The sequence below is a fragment of the Balaenoptera physalus genome, assembly GCF_965194825.1.
Source record: "Balaenoptera physalus genome assembly, chromosome: 7".
Classification (NCBI taxonomy): Eukaryota; Metazoa; Chordata; class Mammalia; order Artiodactyla; family Balaenopteridae; genus Balaenoptera; species Balaenoptera physalus.
The window spans coordinates 111,211,736-111,231,687 of NC_138886.1; the positions used below are offsets into that span (position 1 = coordinate 111,211,736).

Sequence of the window (19,952 nt, forward strand, 5' to 3'; positions counted from 1 at the left end):
CCTTTCAGATGGTGAAGTACCAGCCTTGACAAGAAAAATAAAACAAATCCTACAGACAGGCACAAGGCATGCATGTGAGTGCATGCATGCTCACACGTGCACGCACATAGGCACACATGCATACAGACGCACACACGCTCACCTAAAGTTCATCCTTACAAAAATTAAACCTGACAAGAGGAAACTTCACAGGGCACTGACTCTGGAATACCTCTGTGCATGAGTATTCATTTTGTTAAAAACATTTCAAATAAAGGAATAAACCTTAAGAACATTATGCTAAGAGAAATAAGCCAGTTACAAAAAGACAACTACTGTATGATTCATGTATATGAAGCAACTAGATTATTCAAATTCGTAGAAACAGAAAGTAGAACGGTGGTTGCCAGGGGCTGGGGGGACAGGGAAATGCGGAGCTGTTTGTTTTTTTGTTTTTGTTTTTGTTTTTATTATTTTGGCTGCATTGGGTCTTCGTTGCTGCGCACGGGCTTTCTCTAGCTGTGGTGAGCAGGGGCTATTCTTCCTTGCGGTGCGAGGGCTTCTCATTGCGTTGCGGAGCACGGGCTCTAGGCACGCGGGGGAGCTGCTTTTTTTTAATAGGTATAGAGTATCAGTTTTGCAAGGTGAAAAAGTCCTGGGGGTGTATCATACAACAATGTGAATACAGTAAGTCCCCTACATGAAGACCTTCAAGTTGCAAACTTTCAAAGATGCAAATGTGTGCTCGCATGTCCAATAACGTAAGTTAGTTCACGTGTCTGGTGTACATTGACACGTGCGTGCATCCTCTACAAGTGGTTGTGCTTTTGTGTACTTTACTGTACAGTACTGTATAGAGTATAGTAGTATAATAACTTTATTTCAAGCCCAGGATGTCCAGAAGCAAGCGTAAAAGCAGCGGTGGTGTAACTGGTACTACTGTACTTTTCAAGGTCCTGTACTGTACGATTAAAAATGTTTTCTTTATTTTTTGTGTTTGTTTTTTTTATGTATTATTTGTGTGGGAAGTATTATAAACCTATTACAGTACAGTACTATACAGCCAACTGTGTTCATTGGGTACCTAGGCTAACTTTGTTGGACCTATGAACACACTCTCAGAACAGAACTCGTTCGTATATCAGGGACTTAATAATACTGAACTGTACTCAGAAATGGTTACAGTGGTAATTTTTATGTTATGTGTATTGCACCACAATTAAAAAAATTTTTTTTCAAATGGAAAAGAAGTAATACTTCCTCTCCATGAAGAGTTTTCTACCAAATATGAGGTACTCTTAATAGGTGTCAGGGAGGTAAGTTAAGTTCTTGAGGGCCTGTGAATTAAATTGACAAAAGCCAGAATTTCAAGAGAAAAGACAATGTTTATTCACATAGGTACTCAGGAGCGCATACAGAAAGTAGCTCAGCTCAATACCTTAAGTTAGGGGTTTATTTAAATAATTTAATAGGGAAAAGGGAGGAGGGAGAAAAGGACTCTTTTGGAAAGAACAAATGAGTTTCTTTAGGAAAAACAAATAAGCTTTTAGGAGAACAAAATGGGAGATAAGATAGTTTGTAATAATGTTTGTTTATGCAACTATGAATGGTCCTCTTCATCTTCTTTGGGGGCATGAAACTCCCTCGGAGAAGGAATTTATGGGAGTTTCATTCTAGGTCTCCTTCCTGGAGAAGAGGGGAATCATGACAGCCTCACTCCCAGAATTTTCTTTTAGTCGGACAAGGTGATGGGAGAGGGGGAGGTTGGGGGGTGGTCAGACAAAGCCTCTTGTTGCATCTGTTCATCCTCCAATGTCTTCAGCTCAAAATAATTTTTGTGCCACTGTGGATTACTTCACAGATGTTCTTCCAAGCGTTAAAGGCAGTGCTCTCTGTAATAGTTCCCCGAACTTTAATCAATATATGTGCCAAATGAACCTCTTCCCTCCTGACAAGAAGTCCCCAATTTCATATTTATTTATAACATATATATATAATATATAAATTTGTCAGAACCTTATCTGTTTGTTCGACTTTAGCCCACCAAAAGCTGAAGCTAAAAGCTCAAAAGATCTTTTGAGGTCAGTTGTCATTTGAGAGGAGCAGTGAAGTGAAAAAATTAGGAGCTGTATGTTGGTAGAAGATGTGATTTTGCACCTGGGGGGCACCCGTTGGGTGGCACAGAGGATTTCATTTTTGCTGTAGAGTCTAGAGCCCAGAAGAAATGAAGTTATAAGAACCTGCCCTCCCTGAGTGGATGCTCACTGGTTCTCAGGACCAGAGCGCGTCTGAGGTGACTTTGCACGGGATGTTCATCTATTTCAGGGCGTTTTTCAGTATTGTTTTGATTCTTAGAATTCTATGGGCTTCACTACTTTACTGCAAGTATTTGGAATAAGCCTCCCTGCTCTAAGGAGTTCTCCAGGCAGAGTAAGAAATGTTCAAAGCCTTGCCATTCAGAGTGTGGTCCTGGACCAGCATCATGCGGGAGCTGGTTGGAAATGCAGACTCTCAGACCCCACCCCTGACCTACTGCGTCAGAATCTGCATTGCAACAAGGGGATTCCTGTGTCCCTGAAAGGCTGGTGAGAAATGTGCAGTTCTGGGTTCCACCTCAATGAATCTCTCCTAAAGTCTGAGAGCCCCCTGGCCTAGAAGTTTCAGGTTACTTTAAAAATTTCATGTGAAAATAAGAAATTTCATATCCATGGAATGACTATTATAACGGTGATTGCTTTCGGAGGAAAGTACTGGCAGAAACTTCCACATTATATCTTTGTTCGGCTTGAATTTTTTTTAGTATGTGCTCAGATTACCTTTACCATGTAAACATGGGTCTTTCCTAACTAATACATGCCTTAGACCACTGTAATTTACCAAGTACTTTCCTATACATGATTTCACAAATACTCTGAATAGCCTTACTAAGAAGGAATACATTGAGATATTCCTATATTAGATGAAGATGTTGAAGTATAGAAATAAAAGTCATGAAGAAGCACTGAAAATTAGAGCCAAAAGGTAGGATCCAAGTGTTTAAAATATTTTTATTATGAAAAATTTCAAACATTGCAAAATAAACAGAATATTATAATACAACCTCATGTACCCATCACTCCCCACCCCCTACTCCATTAGTATGTACGTAATTTTTTAAGGTAAAATGTACATACATTGAAATGCACAAATCTTATCAGGATCCTTTTTTTTCCCCTTAATTCCAGTCTCGTTTGCCAAAAAATCTGGCTCTATTGCCTCCCAGATGTAAATGCTATTGACGGATTTCCTGCTGTTTCCTACACTGTGTTGAATCATCCTTCCCTCGATTTAGGTTCGCTTGGAGAAGAGGAATGCCTTTGTTTTCAGTCGGAAAGCATATGGGGTACCAAGTCTGGCTGCTGCATTGTTACCCATTCACAAATGAAACCCAGGCATGCCTTCTTTAAATTGTCCTCTTGGCCAAGAGTCAAAAGCCTCCCTCCAAAATGGAAGCTCAAAGCCCCTTTGTGATGTTCCACCCCCAGCCAGCCTTGCACCCCTCCCTGAGCACTCACCACTCTCAGGGGGCTCTTGGGGCCACCATGAATCCATTCAACAACGCTCATTTATTCAGCCCTACTATGTGCCGGGTGCTGCCTATACTGGACCTCATCTCCAAGAGCCCCAAACTTGTAAGACTCCCATTGCCCTTTAACAGCTGGAAAAGAAAATATAAACGTGTCTTCCATCTCGTTGCAGGAGATGAGTCAGCAGAACAGGAAATTCTCCTTGCACAAGCCCTTCTGATCCCGTGGGCTGGGTGTGTGTGGTATCGAGCGAGGGCTGGGAAGGGAACCGGCTTCTCTCCTGGAAGCACTTTGAAAGGTGAACAATGCAAGCTGGCCGGTGAGTTTACATGTGTTGACACACACCTCGCCAATTAGAATGGTCCCAACATGTTTGGGGGAAAGCTCAGCGGCTTCCAAATAAGGAACAGGGCAAATAAGGAAGCTGGTTGTTGCCAAAGTCTAGGTGGCTTCAGAATGAAAGGTTGAAGGAGTTACCTCCTGTGAAACTCAAAAGGCACCTGAGCGGCAAGCCCAGCTTTCAGGATGTTTGAGGAGACAGCCATCTAAGGCGGGGTTCAAGGAAGGCCCTTTAATGCCACAAAAGCTCTAGTGGTGCAATTATGCACACGTAGAGAATTACAGAAGGAAGAAGAGCTGTGGGCATTGGAAATGCCCGCCTGTCGAAGCCCCCTCTGGCCTGATCTCTAACAACAGAGCAAAGTCCACCGTGGGGACCCAGGCTGCAGCCTGGCTTCCACCGCTCACCAGCTGTGAGCCTGGGAATAAGTCATTTAATCTCCGCGGGCCCCAGTTTTCTCCTCTGCAGAAAGAAAGTTAAACACGATAAGCTCTTCCATTTCCAAATTACTGGAGCTCCTCTGCAAACGCAAATTGATTTAGCATTAACCCTACTTTTTCCTTTCCTTTCACTACTTTTCCAATGAGATCACGAGCGAGAAATAGCTGAGTGGAGCTGTTAGCGAAACCAGGACTCTTTAAAATAGCTGTTCTGTGGGAACCAGGCACTGGGTGCCGTGTGTGTGTGTGTGTGTGTGTGTGTGTGTGTGTGTGTACACATTTCTATTGGGTGGGGCTGTGGAGAAGGGGGGATGCATTCAGCCAGCTCTAAATGTTTCGGCTTTGCAGAAAAATAAATGTAGCCAAGATTGAGGAGTGAGATTTGCATATGAGAAGGAGATGGGGGAGGAGTAAATGTGCTGAGATTCCAGCACTGAACTGAAAAAAGGATGAGGACGCAGTTAGAAGGGTAGGCTGCCGAGGGAGCCAAGAAGTAAAAATATGCCGGGGCTTTTAAATAGGGTGTAGCCAGAGCCGGTTAAGCCCTACTCTTCCACTCCGACTGGCCTTCCCCCTCACCCTACCCGGCCCCATTCTAAATTCTTTCAAGGCTTGGCTCCTTCCCCCTCCTCCCCCGCAGAGAAATGATATAGGAGCCAGGAGGAAGTGACACATTTTCCTGCTTGAATGGAGCAGGGCCCTGCAGCAGCCTCTCGGCAATCGTCAGCAGCCTTATCTCACCCCGGCCATCGCCGGCGCCTGGTTCCTCAAACAATGCTTTCCTCTGGCTGAACCCTGGGTGATGTCTCCAGTGCCTAGGAAAGCTGCATGCTTAGAGGTTCAGGGCACCCCGTGCATGGTTCACGTTCCTTTCCAATGCAACTTCCAAGTCAATAATCCAGCACAGAGGGTTGTGCCTAGGGCTTTGTTAGACCAGTGACGGGAACCTCGGGGAAATGCAGGACCCTTGGGAGGTGGAATGGGAGAGTCCCAAGGCTGGGAGTCCTGGAAAACCTGAATTTGCATGCCAGCTCTCTCGCTTAGGAGCTGTGTGACTTTGGGCAAGTTTCTCAGCCTCTCTGAACCTCTGTATCTTCCTCTGTCAGAGGAGGGACGATTGGTAATAATAACTGCCTTGAAGGTTCCATCCAATGAGGCTTTCATAAGGTAGCAGGTGTGATGTGCCCTGGGAGTATAATAGATACATAAAGAAGTCCATTGCCCTTCCCCTCGCATCTTGGATTCCCTCCACCTACCAGGCCCACTCACACTACTATCTGTCAACCCCTCCATGGCACTTTTTATTAGTACCTTACCAGCTTAGCGATTAATTTCACGCAGTTGTACTGCAGTTTAATCATACAGGCCTCAGTGACACCGAAAACTTAAATCAGCATTCCAGTCTTACATCTCATTAGTAGCTCCCAAATGACTAACTAAACGCCCTACTAACAGAATAATAAAACTGCATAAAAACAGAGAGTGACGTTAAAAATCATCATGGGCGTGAATGGTCTCTATTCCTCCCTGTTTCCACTTGTTTTTTGTCCTGCCTCATGTGTATCTCTACTATATAGAATTTATCTTATTGTGTTGTAATGATCTGTTTCCATACTTGTCTCTCACTAGACTAAAAGCTCCTCGAAGGCAGGGACAATGCCTCTTTTATCTTCGTATTTCCAGAACTTAGCTTAAAAAAATACATGATGGGTAGGTGATAATTTAATGAATTACTTTGAACAAACAATTGAGCTAGTAGATTTGTTCCTATTCTGTCTGCTGATGTAGCCTCTGCGCGTGGAACAGTTCCTGGCACAAAGCAAACCCTCCATAGGCACGTGCTGAATAAAGGCCTGGGACCTTCCCGAGCTGCACATTCGTCATCTGTATAGGGTTGGTTCATCGGGGTCCGTGGACTGAATTGGTGGTTCTCAAATCCTGGCTCTCCAATGGGTCCTAGAAGAAACGCAAAAAGATAGAGATTCCTAGACTCCGTTTCTGAATGATTCAGGAGGTCTCAGCTAGGACCCATAAATCTGTAGGTTAAAAAAAAAAGGAAAGCTTTCCACATGATTCTGGTACAGAACAAAATGTAGGCCTCACTATACCAGGTATTTCTAACATTTCTCAGGTAGTATGATTTGATATATCATTTTGACTGTTTTCAAAAGACTACAGATCATCAGAGTGGTTTACCAGGCTGATATAATGTGAATCTATAGAACTTGATGTAAACTAGTCGGCCTCAGGCAGACCAGTGATTATGCACCCTTTAAACCAATGTATTTTTTTTAATATCATCTATTTAGCAGGATTAAAGAGGAACTCATTTTCTTTTAAAGAAATAATACATAGTGCACACCTCTTTATGTTCAAAATAATAGATTTATGAGATTTTTTTTCCCTGAATTTCTGAACCAGGCAGCTCCTTAGAAGGCAGAGAACATAGTTTCCAATTTAAATAAAAATAAGTTGTTCCAGGTAAACAACACAGTGTCATCCATTATTCAGACCACTGTCAGCTGGCTGCCTTCAAGGCTGGGGATGGACCTGAATAAAGTTGTACCTGGACCTTACATGCGTGTGCCACAAAATGCTAAAGGTACAAGGGGGAAGGGCTTTGTTTTTCTTCCAGGGCACGCTCTTCTTTGGTGGTAGCAGGGCTGATTTATATTCCACCACTTAGGTGAAATAACTGGGTGCTCTAACTGGGTGGGATTGTTCAACTCTACTCCAATGATGGTTGAATACACCTTTTTTTTTTTTTTTTTTTGGCTGCACCATAAGGCATGCGGGATCTTAGTTCCCCGACCAGGGATCAAACCCATGCCCTCGGCAATGGAAGCACAGATTTTTAACCACTGGACCACCAGGGAAGTCCCCTGAATATACCTTTTAGATTGATGTCCTAGGTAGACATCTGGCTGGCGGGTCCATTAGTCCCCATCACATGTGCGACAGCCTCACCATATAACAAAAAGGTCCCTTCTACATCCCCACAAATATTTTTTCTCTCTCTCCCAGGTCAGTATTTTGGACTTCATCCATTATGTAATTGCAGGTAGGGGATGAGGAGTTCGGGGGCAGAGGAAGGAAGCAGGCTTATTTTGAACTGGATCAAATTCCCTCCCACTCTGTAGTCAGGGCATCCTCTAAGAAGCCAAGTAACTGGGGGAAAGAATCCAAGGAGACCTTCTGGAGATTCGGCATCTCTCAGCAGGTGGTCAAGAGGGAGAGTCAGAAACACGTGCACGTAGAAATGCAAAGCCTGGGGAATTCCCTGGTGGTCCAGTGGTTAGGACTCAGTGCTTTCACTGCTGGGGCTGGGTTTGATTTCTGGTGGGGGAACTAAGATCCCACAAGCCACGTGGTGCAGCCAAAAAAAAAAAAAAAATGCAAAGCCTGTAAGCAGATATATAAACAAACATGGCGGTGACATCCAAGTGGGGATGGGACAACACAGGTACTGTGATCATCTGTTGACTTATACCAGTGCGTTTATAGTTACTCTTCATTTTTCTTTTCCATTTGGATGAAAAATCTTGCAGTTTTTACATTGTCACTGAACAACAAAAAACCTGTGACATTTCACAACACATAAGCTATTCAGTCAACTTTTGACAGTTCTATTATGTTTCTGACACTTGCAGAAACATGTTCAACTCCTCTGGGAGGGTGAGGATGTCACATGTCTGCCTTTCCATTTCCCTGTGCTTTGTTTGTGTCACTATGTGACTTCTGGGGACAACACAGGCAGACAAGATCAGTAACATGGCTGCACAGTTTCCCCAGGATGTTCTGTTTGGTGACAGAGGAGAGCAAGTCCTCGGGGATACTGGCCTCCTAGAGGTCGTTGGTAAAGCAAGTGCATGCCATTGAGTTGCAGAAGAAGGTTCAGGATTTCACAGTGAAATTCCCAATTGCAGAGCTTTGGCTGACCAAAGAAAAGAACGCGACATGGATGAATATCATAGCATTTTCTATCAACGTTTAGGAGCTAGAGTGACATGATGGAGGTCACGGATAGTTTGCATTTGGCCCCAGAGTCGATTTCTCTGGAAGGACCTGAAGATCACCCTGAAGGACGTCCAAGTTCTTTCTCCTTCCAGGTCCAAAACTGTGAAGCACGTCTCCCAGCACGACCTGGAGGCGGTAGCTCCTTGGGTAATCAGGAGGACCTGTATTTAGCGTGGAATCATTTATGGAGCACCAGCGGATGGTGGTGGTATAAAATCACACGCTTATCATGGCTGTGCTCTCAGACTTTCTGCAGAGGAATTCAGTCTAGCGACAAAGAAGAGTGGGGATGACTGCCACGTCAAACCAAAGCAGCCTGTGTGTCATCTTCAAGGTTTGGAGTAATCGGTCTGCCTTTCTTCAAAGGCATGTCTCTCATGAGCTCTTAGGAGGAAGGTCATGTTCTCAGCAGCAACTGTTGAGTAGAAATTCTTGGTAAACAAATAGAAAAAGAGCGTATTTCACTGCCTTCATTTCCCTCAACTACGGTGTTGTCATGCTAGTTGTATGATTGTCACCCTAAATCTCTAGCCTGGTAATAATGGCGATGAGGATAAAGTGCATGACTTGCTTTGCAGTAGTGAAAGCTTTTCAAAACATTTGTTACTAGTTGTCCAATCGGTCATTTCATTTCTGCGACACTTAGTTAAAGGCGGACCCTGGAGTCAGACAGCCTACGTTTGAGTCTCAATTCTGACACTTATTTGCTGAGAAATCTTGTTCAGTTACTTACACTCTTTGCTTCCATTTTCTTACCTGTAAAAGGAGGATGGTGGGTCTTACCTCCTAGGGCTGTTGTGCAGCACAAATGAGTTAATGTATGTCAAGGGCTTAGATGGGTGTCTGGCACTGCTAGTAAGTGCAAGGTAAATATTTGCTGCTTCTGTTGCCATTGTTATTCCCTCCTGAAAGCAATTCATCCACTTAGCACCAACAGCAAAACTGGCCATGCTGCTGTGTCACGTGACACACCTGTGGGACAGAACAGGTGGCATTAACCCCATTTCATCAGAGTAGAGGACCTAGTAAAAATACACCACAGGATATTGAATATGGTTCCCTGTGCTCTACATTAGGACCTTTTTGTTTATGCATTCTATATGTAATAGTTTGCATCTACCAACCCCAAACTCCCATTCCGTCCCTCTCCCTCCCCACCTCCCCCATTCAATATCCTGTGATAAACCATATGGAAAAGAATATAAAGAAAGAATGTCTATATGTGTATAACTGAGTCACTTTGCTGTACAGCAGAAATTAATACAACATTGTAAATCAACTATACTTCAATAAAATTAAAAAAATTTTTAAATACATTACTTTATTGTGAGTGACACTTCTTTTAACCAGGACCACTGACCCCCCAGCGACGATCCTTAAAGGACCAGTATTCAACCAATATAAGGATATTTGCTATCCCAAAGTAATCATCTCATATAATCTTTTTCTTTCCAATAAATCAGAGGTTTTTAATATTTCAGGTCATGGTCTTCTTTAAAAATCTGATGAAAACTATGGGTCTTGTGCTCGGAACAATGCACATTCACATATGCAGAGAATATTTTGCATTCAGTATCATGGTGTTCACTGACCTCAAGTTAGGATTCTCCTATAGACATGGGAGGATTAGATAACGAAAGTTCTGGAATGGATCTTCTTTCCAAAATTCTTTGAGGCCCGTCTCTATGGTGACTGTTTCAAATGCCGAATTCCAAGGCCACACCTTTATAAGACGAATCTCTGGATCCAATTGTTTTTAGCATAATTTTCAACTTCTCTTCTTGCAATGGTTCTCAGTCTTGACTATATGTTAGAATCCCAAGGGGAGTTTTAAAAATCCCAAGGTGTGTCCAAATCCACGCCCCAGATCAATTAAATCAGAATTTCTGGAGGGTGGGAGCAAGGCATCAACAGTATTTAAAGCTCCCGGGTGATTTGGATGTTAAACCAAGGTTGAGAAATACTATTCTACCGCCTCCCCATAATTAAGAGCATAATTCAGTTAATCTGGGCATTCCAGCCCCTTACAAACCCCTGTGTCTTCTGTGTCTTCCTGTGTGACTTTGTGTCTTTTCTGTGTGGGGTATAACAACTTCCTCTTTAAGCTAATAATCGCCTTTCCCCTCATGTTACTTAGTATGTCACTAAAAAATGTATTCTTCAGCCACCACTTAAGAAAGACTTCATCTGACTCAGAGCTTATAATGGGGAGAAAAAGAAGCAAAAGAAAACCAAAGCTGCCCTGGACTATTAAACTCCATCCGATCTCATGAACATGCTTTACCGAAAGAGCAGAAGACAAAGAGGTGGCGGGGACCAAAAAAAAAGTTTTTTAAGCTGATTTTGAAGAGGTAGATGACTCAGTTAAATCTGCGCGAGTGAAGACGTCCAGAGACAAGGCAGAAACATCTAAGGAGCGATGTTCCTTTCATCGTAGGAGGTGAAGAGTAAGGTGAAGACTGAGTAGGTGGGGTTGAGTAGGCAAAAAACAAAAGGTTTTTTCCTATAGTCATAATTTTAGAACTCAAAGAGACCACTGAGAGACTCAAGTGCCATTTCTTTCATTTTATAGATGAGAAAGCAATCCAAGTGGGTGATGTCCTTGCCTGAGGTCTCAGCTGTTAGTGGCAGGGTCAGGCACAGGACCCAGGTCTTCTGAATTCAGTGTTTTCTCATCTTCCATGATGCCAGGCTGACTGGGGCTCCTATGGCTGAGAGAGACCAGGTGAGTAGAGAAAGCTAATGTAACTCATTAATGAGGTGGCCATACACCTTGTCAGCCAAACCTAGACACTTTTGAAAGAAAAAACAGCAACAAAAATAACAACCACAGGCAAATCTGGACTTACTTCCCTCTAAAACCCATTTACCATTATCTGTCATTTAACATTATCTGTCACCATACTGGTAATTCTACCATCAATTATGCTGTGTGGAGAGTGGCTATTAGTAGTTTTTCAATGCCCTTCAACTCATCTACCAGCTCTTCCCACTGAGAACACCAAATTGTCAATCAAAAGAAAAGTTGGCTGGTTCTAACTCTGGTTACTGCTCTTTTTCCATCTTTCATCTAGATCCTAGCATTCCAGTGGGGTGACACATGGACTCTTGAGAGAACGGTTTCACGAACACACTTTCAGTGGTAGTAAGGTCTCAGATGTGTGTCCTGTATCTTGTACTCCACTTCCTTCCTCGTGGAGTTTCCGGTTATGAAACTTTCACTCTGTAGGAAGCCTCTCTGGGTTGACTTCTCTCCTTCCCAGAGATGCAGTGTTGCTTCCCAGTTGAGCACACTGGTTCTCTTACCCACCATAGGTTTCCTTTTGGGGAAGACGAAGCTTTGATTTCTGCTGCTTTTTTTGCTTGTTAAAAGACAGACCTGGGACTTCCCTAGTAGCGCAGTGGTTAAGAATCCGCCTGCCAATGCAGGGGACACGGGTTTGAGCCCTGGTCCGGGAAGATCCCACATGTCGTGGAGCAACTAAGCCCGTGTGCCACAACTACTGAACCTGCGCTCTAGAGGCCACAAGCCACAACTACTGAACCCGTATGCCACAACTACTGAAGCCCACGTGCCTAGAACCCATTCTCTGCAACAAGAGAAGCCACCGCAATGAGAAGCCCGCGCACTGCAACGAAGAGTAGCCCCCGCTCACCGCAGCTAGAGAAAGCCCGCGTGCAGCAACGAAGACCCAACGCAGCCAAAAATAAATAAATAAAATAAATAAATTCATTTAAAAAAAAAAGACGGACCCGCCCTCTTTCCAAATTAGGCTCTGTGTGCTTAGGGCTGGATTTTTTTTTTTTGAATTTTATTTTATTTATTTTTTTATACAGCAGGTTCTTATTAGTTATCTATTTAATACATATTAGTGTATATATGTCAATCCCAATCTCCCAATTCATCCCACCACCCCCCTTTCCCCCCCACCAAGGGCTGGATTTTAATATCTGCCAAATCTTGGTCGGTGATATCAGTGGGACCTCCAGTCAGTTTTCCATAGGTGCGGCTCTTATGAGTTACCCTGTTACACTTTTACACTTTGGGGACCTTCCAGGAACAGAGCGCCGTCTCCTTATCTGAGAGGGATGCTGTTTCCAAATGGGCTAATTTATATCTCTCCTGCGCCACCTGGGTTTTTCCCCAAGGGGTTGAATGTAGTTACCAGACTCTGAGATGTTTGGTAAGCCCTTTATGATCTCCCTGCATTGACATGGAGTGAACTCCTAGTATAAAACTCTTGAGTTGCCTTTTGGGTGTCCATTTCTCATCAAGATTGGGACCAATTGGGAACAGGACTCAGTCAAGGCTACACAATCCCTTTAAAATATTTAGATCTCAGTTATCAATACTTCAACTTCCACCCAACTGTTGCTGCCTCGTCTTCAGATTTCCTAACATCGCATCTGGTTAATTCAATGATCTTAAATGAGTGGCTTACCAAGCACTGGGGCTCTTCAGTTAGTTTGCTGTTACTGTAGATCTTGCTAAATGGAAATAGCTTAAGCCCATTTATTCTTTAGCTGTGGCACTGTCTTCCAACTTTGTTGGAGCTATTCCTACCTTATCATGTTGTCTTGATTTTGATTAGCCTCCCTCTCCTGACACAAAGCAGCATTTCCCCCTGGATGAGTTGCTTGGGGCCATGAAACCTATAGTGATAAAAGAGGCTAAATTGTGGAGGCGGGTACTTGTGTTGGAGGTAAATCTTCTTAGGTTGGAAAGGACTCTGGCAGGAGACATAGGTGGGGCACTCGACAGCCTCCTCATGTGACCTTCCAAAGAACCACATACTTTTCCTTCTGCAACGTGGTGGGGATTGCGAACTTTGCAGTGGTGGAGGAGGTTAGGTTCTGGAGGCGGGTGCTTCAAATAGCATTTGCAGAGTGGTACCTCACCTAATTTCCCTTGCTGAAAGCAATTTTGAAGTTCATCTTTTGTCATAGCTTTATTGCCTTCCAAATTAAGAAGTTATTAAATTAACATTTTTATTGCAAAAAGCTACCAACACACCATGTCAGAGAGGTTTTTGCAGGTCTATTAAGTGTAAGCTGGATTTGATTCATTAAGCTTTCAATTTTCTCTAAAGCCATCTTCAAGTGTTGGTGGAAGCATTCATAAGCTTTTTGGAGGTGAGAGGAGAGTCTGCTCTAAAGATGAGGGGTACACTCATACCAGACTACTATTTTGGACCCTCATAAGTGAGTTTACATGTTTTCCCCCCCAGGGAATTTTTACTCAGCCAGTTCTAGTTAGATTGTTTTTAAAATGTGTGTGTTTGAGGATGTATCTTCTGTAAGTGCTCTGGGCCAAAGTATGGTACTGAGGAAAACACTAGAGAAACAAGCAGCTGGGTGGGATAACAGAATAAACATTAAATTGAGTGGACTGAGCCAAAAACTGGCTTCCAGCTCCCAGCCTCTCCACTAACCAGCTGGGTGACCTCAAGCAAGCTACCAGCATTTAATAACAAATGCCTTAATCTCTTAGAACCCTGATGTGTCCTCATTTATCTTATGAACATCTTTGAGATAATATACATGACAAAGCGAATGTACTATCCAGTTGCAGGATATTATTGTTGATTTTGTTGTCATGAATAATAATATGAGATTTGAAACCTGAATTGTGGTAAAAACTGAAATGAGCAGGGCTTTGGCTCACTCAAAAATGCACAAGGCGAACACAGGAAGACCTGCAAAGGCATCTCTTTCCCTGTACCCTTCGGGGGCTTTCAGCGCTTGAAGCAGACTCAGTGTTGGACCAGCGTTTGAATTCAGGAGTGCTATTGTTGAGGTAGGACATTGGGAAGTATGTATCAATATCAAAGGCTATTTTCTGGATGGTTAAGTGACAAACTACTTGTTGCTGAAGGGCCTAGAAGCAACTTGGACTGAACTTGGTTATGGTTGAATAGGATCCAGTAATCAATATTAGAGGACCCCCAGGTTCTTGAATGTATCAGACCCAATAGCTTATCTAAATAGTTAGTGTGAAACTGATGAATAGAAGGTCTATTCATCCTATATCAAAGATCTAGGATTGGGGGTTGAATGTTCCATGACTAAGAATGTGTGTAAGTAAGGAAATGTGTGTAAGTAAGAACTCAGAGAAGTGCTGTTTCATCAGTGTTGTCAATGAGTCCAGTGGAATAATGAAGGACAGTGCCAAATCTCCCACCAGGGGCTTAGAAGAACTATTAGCACTAGAGAATTTCTTGTGACTCAACTACAGAATGCACTGAGCTAGATATGAGTAGGGAGGGGATAATGGCAAGATACAATAAACCTAGTAAAATGGATGTCCAAACTGAGGTTGAAGCACAGAAACAATAACTTAAATAAGTCCTAAAGTACGTTATCAAACATTGGGGCAGAGTTGTGGACTGACTTCTGGGGGGAAATTATGGAAGCAATATTAACTGGCAGTAGGGTTAGAAATGAATAAGTAACAGCTTCTAGCATGTCCAAATCGATCTTTACTGCAACTCAAAACCAACATTTATGTGTAAGCATTGATTTCTTTTGATGTTGTTCAGTCAATCTTCATTCGTGACCACACGTGTTCCAACATCACTATTTTGCCATCTCAGTAGAAAAAAGGTTCACATCCAATGTACAAGCATGTTTTAGTAAACATCCTAAAATTGAATTTTTTTTCGGCTGCACCAAGTGGCTTGTGGGATCTTAGTTCCCCGACCAGGGATCGAACCTGGGGCCCAGCAGTGAGAGCACAGAGTCCTAACCACTGGACTGCCAGGAAACTCCCTTAAAACTGAAATTTTAAAATAAAAAGTTCAGACTTATCATGGAGATGAGGGTCATCATAACTGGAACATGTCAATGGGAGGAAACACTTTAGGGTAAAAATATGCTGATTAGGAAGGAAAGCAGAGTACAGCTGTAGGACAGAGATTTACTTATGGGGGAAAGTCACTACCCAATGCATGGGCAATGATGTGCTGGTAAATGTTTAACAACTTTTTCCAGCTTTCTGATGTGGGATGGGAGGGGCCCTGATTTCTAGCATTTGCTTATTTCTGAGGTACAAATATTCCCATCATGACCATTTCCCACCACACAGTTACAATAGATGTAAATAACCCCAAGAACCTAGTAAATAGTAAAATGTAGTAAAATAATTAAGTGATGAGATTTGAGTATTTATTACCTTTGTTTATAACATACACGATTTAATTGTATGTTTACATAATTTAATTTCTAATAATGTCTGCCTTTTGACAACCAGCTCACAAAATTCCTAAAAAATTTAACAATCAGCTCTTAAGAGCCAGTACAAGCTTGTTCCAGCAACCACAGTCTATGAGTGAAAGAACATCTTTAGGGAAAAAAAAAAAGAGCATCTTTAGGGAAAGATAAAAAAAAATAATAAAAAAAATAAAAAGGAAAGAAAAAAGAAAGAATAAATGGAATTGCAGTGAAATTTTTTTTATTTATAAGAAAATATGGAGAAATGTGGGTTTAGATTCTTCTTCATTTAAATTAATACTTCACTATCGAATGATTATACTCAAATAACGCTAGCTAATGGATCAGTCTCTTGTCCTCTACGTTTGGGGGAGTGCTTCATGTTAGATCTCATCTGCTGCAGATTCACAATGTACAGGTGACCCCTGAAAAACACAGGTTTGAACTGTGCAGCTCCACTTATAAGCAGGGTTTTTTCAATAGTAAATACTACAGTACAACACAATCTGTGATTTGTCGAATCTGTGACTGGGAATCTCGGATTGGAGGAGTTGCAAACGCGGAGGGCCAACTGCAAGTTACAAGCAGATTTTCAACTGTTCAGAGGGTGGGTGCCCCTAACCCCAGTGTTGTGCTAGGGTCAACTGTATATTTAAAAAATCACACAGTAAAGAACCCATTTACACCTCGTGTTCCCCAATATTTTTGACCATAGAATCCTTGGTGGGTGTGCTGTAAGTAGCCTGCCCCTTAACATTTCCTATTAATAATTTCCATCAGACACCTTATAGCATGTTGATCAAATGTATAGATATACTACGTCAGTGATTCTCAAATTTGACTGCACATCAGATTCATCTAGAAGATTGATTTATAAAAACTATGTATATATTTAAGGTGTACAACATGGCATTTTATACACATGGAGTGAAATGATTACTACAATCAAGCTAATTAAGGTATCCATCTCCTCACAGTTACTGGTGTGTGTGTGTGTGTGATGAGAGCATCTGAAATCTACTGTCTTAGCAAATTTTTTTTTTGACTGCACAACGCAGCATGTGGGATCTTAGTTCCCTGACCAGGAGTTGCACCCCTGCCCTCGGCAGTAGAAGCTCAGAGTCCTAACCACTGGACAGCCAGGGAAGCCTCAGCAAATTTTCAGTATATGATAAATGTGGTATTATTAATTATAGTCATCATGCTGTACATTAGATCTCCAGAAGTCATTCATCCTACATAACTACAACTTTGTACACTTTTGATTAACATCTCCCCATTCCTCCCTCCCTCCCAGCCCCTGGCAACCACCACTCTACTCTCTGCTTCTATGAGTTTGACTTTTTTAGATTTACATAAGTGAAATCATGAAGTATTTTCTTTCTGTGTCTTGCTTATTTCACTTAGTATAATGTCCTCCAGGTTCATCTATATTGCTTCAGATGGCAGGATCTCCCTTTTTAAGGCGGAATAATATCCCTACATATACGTCACATTTTTCAAATTCATTCTTCTGTTGACAGACTCTAAGATTTGTTTCATATCTTGGCTATTGTGAATAATGTTGCAACGAACATGAGAGCACAGATAATTCTTTGAGGTCTTACTTTCATTTCCTTTGGATATATACCCAGAAATGGGATTGGTGGATCATATGGTTGGAAGATTCTTAAGGGACATAGTAAATTAGTATCTTTGGAGTTGGAGCCTGAAAGCTCTCTCTTTATTTTTATTTATTTATTTATTTTTGGCCACGTGGCTTGTGGGATCTCAGTTCCACAACCAGGGATCAAACACGGGCCACGGCAGTGAAAGCCCAGAATCCTAACCACTAGGCCACCAGGAAACTCCCTGAAAACTCTCTCTCTCTCTCTCTTTTTTTTTTAAAGATTTCTTTTTTAATTTATTTTATTTTATTTTTGGCTGCTTTGGGTCTTCATTGCTGTGCGGGTTTTCTCTAGTTGCGGCAAGCGGCGGGGTGGGGCGCTACTCTTCCTTGCGGTGCGTGGGCGTCTCATCACGGTGGCTTCTCCTGTTGCAGAACATGGGCTCTAGGCACGTGGGCTTCAGTAGTTGTGGCTCACGGGCTCTAGAGCGCAGGCTCAGTAGTTGGGGTGCACGGGCTTAGTTGCTCCGCGGCATGTGGGATCTTCCCTGACCAGGGCTCGAACCCATGTCCCCTGCGTTGGCAGGCGGATTCTTAACCACTGAGCCACCAGGGAAGCCCAGATTTTTTTTTTTTTTTTTTTTTTTTTTTTGATGTGGACCATTTTTAGTCTTTATTGAATTTGTTACAATATTGCTTCTGTTTTATGTTTTGGATTTTTGGCCACGAGGCATGTGGGATCTTAGCTCCCCGACCAGGGATTGAACCCACACCCCCTGCATTGGAAGGGGAAGTCTTAACTACTGGATCACCAGGGAAGTCCTGAAAGCTCTCTTTTTAAGAGGCATCCCCTGGGAATTCCCTAGCGATCCAGTGGTTAGGACTCAGCACTTCCACTGCCGGGGGCCAGGGTTCAATCCCTGGTTGGGGAACTGAGATCCCACAAGCCATGTGGTGTAGCCAAAAAAGAGAGAGAGAAAAAAAAAGAGGCACCCCTGTCAAACATATGAGCTAGCAGTAATATCTCTGGGTGTGGTGGTCCACTTTTTCCTAATAATTTGTTAATGTGTAATTTATAAATTTTTGAGCATGTAGTATGACTGATAATCATGAAATCAGGGGGCTCCAGATGTAAGAATTTATCAATGCCTTAAGATAATATATTTGAAATCCTCGTTTAAAAAGCATTTTGCAGGCTTCCCTAGTGGCGCACTGGTTAAGAATCCGCCTGCCAATGCAGGGGACACGGGTTCGAGCCCTGGTCCAGGAAGATCCCACATGCCGCGGAGCAACGAAGCCCGTGCGCCACAACTACTGAAGCCCGCATGCCTAGAGCCTGTGCTCCACAACAAGAGAAGCCACTGCACTGAGAAGCCCGCACACCCCAACGAAGAGTAGCCCCGGCTGGCAGCAACTAGAGAAAGCCCACGCACAGCAACGAAGACCTAACGCAGCCAAAAATAAATAAGATGAAATAAATAAATTTAAAATATAATAAAAATAAAAAATATTTTGCTACCAAATTTTAAGCTGAAAAGTATTTGGAATAATTCTGTAGAAAGAATTACAACTACATGGCTTTTTAGGTTTTCTTACAAATTATTCATAATTTCTATGAACTGATCATCAAATTACTACCAATAAAATTTCAATTATGAAGGAAACAATTAATAGAGAATAAGATAAAACCTTCTATTTGTTTATCCAAATATTTATCAAGTTCCTACTATGTTCCAGAGATTATGTATCAATCCAAAAAATGAACCATTGGGAAAAAAGACTAAGGAGCTGTGTATGCGTTAACAGCTATGCATGGAAAAGGGCCCAGATCACAGTATGTGATTGTCAAATCCAATGGACTCTTGGCTAATGGAAATATGGTTTGCAGAAGAGGGCAGGTAACAGTTTCACTCAGATGGGTAATTGTCAGGCCTGCATCGTTATATTTAGTTCTGGGCATCATTATATGATGGTTTGGAACAGTTAGACTATATGCAGAGGATATTGACTGAGATAATACACTGATACATAGATCAAAGCTGGATCAAGGAAGGAAGCTTTGAAGAAGCTAAGTTAATTACTGTGGAGAAGAGAAAATTTGGAAGACATGATTATATTCCAATATCTAAACCACTTTTGTGTTCATGTTGAAGAGGTCCCAGATGGGAGAACCAGACTCTGCAGAATACAGCTGCAGTGAGGTACATTTCTGTACAATACAGGGAAGAATGACTTAGTGATTATAGCCATCTAAGAATAGAATAGATTTTAGTCCTTGGTTAGTTGGAAGTTTTTAAGCAAAGGCTGAATGAACACTGGAGGGCATCTTGAATAGGAAATTCAAGTATCCATTGTGAGAACTGGGCTAGTTAGTGTGAATTTCCTTTCACCTTTGAGCCTATACATTTCTGTTATTTAAGCGTAAAACATGTACTGGTGCCATAGCTAAACTCAAATGCCACCTTGAAGATCTACAGCATGGAAATAGACATACTTCAAACAAATAGGCCTTTTGAATAATACTTTATGTTACAGAGCATTTATGATCATTTAATAAGCAACACTGAAAGTAGATTTCAGAGATAATGTTTAATTTCATAAAGTTTGCATTTCACACCAAGGAGATTTCAGGTTGTATATTTATAGACCGTACCTCCCATGAAAGCATAAGACAAGATTTTTGGTTGCAATTTATAAACAGAAGGTAATGGGATGAATTTACTAATCTTTCCTTCATCTTTAAATATACATAATGTTAAAAGACCAAAACAGAAATGTCTCGGTTTTAGGGTAAA

At 42.1% G+C, this 19,952-nt stretch overlaps 1 long non-coding RNA gene across 1 annotated transcript in view; it reads right to left on the reverse strand.

Moving 5' to 3' along the window:
- Nucleotides 1-17,273: 17,273 nt before the first annotated feature.
- Nucleotides 17,274-19,952, reverse strand: part of LOC309664125 — a 764,383-nt gene continuing 761,704 nt past the window's right edge. The window contains exon 2 of the long non-coding RNA XR_014265637.1: nt 17,274-18,493. This is a non-coding gene — a long non-coding RNA (uncharacterized lncRNA). The remainder of the gene's footprint in view (nt 18,494-19,952) is intronic.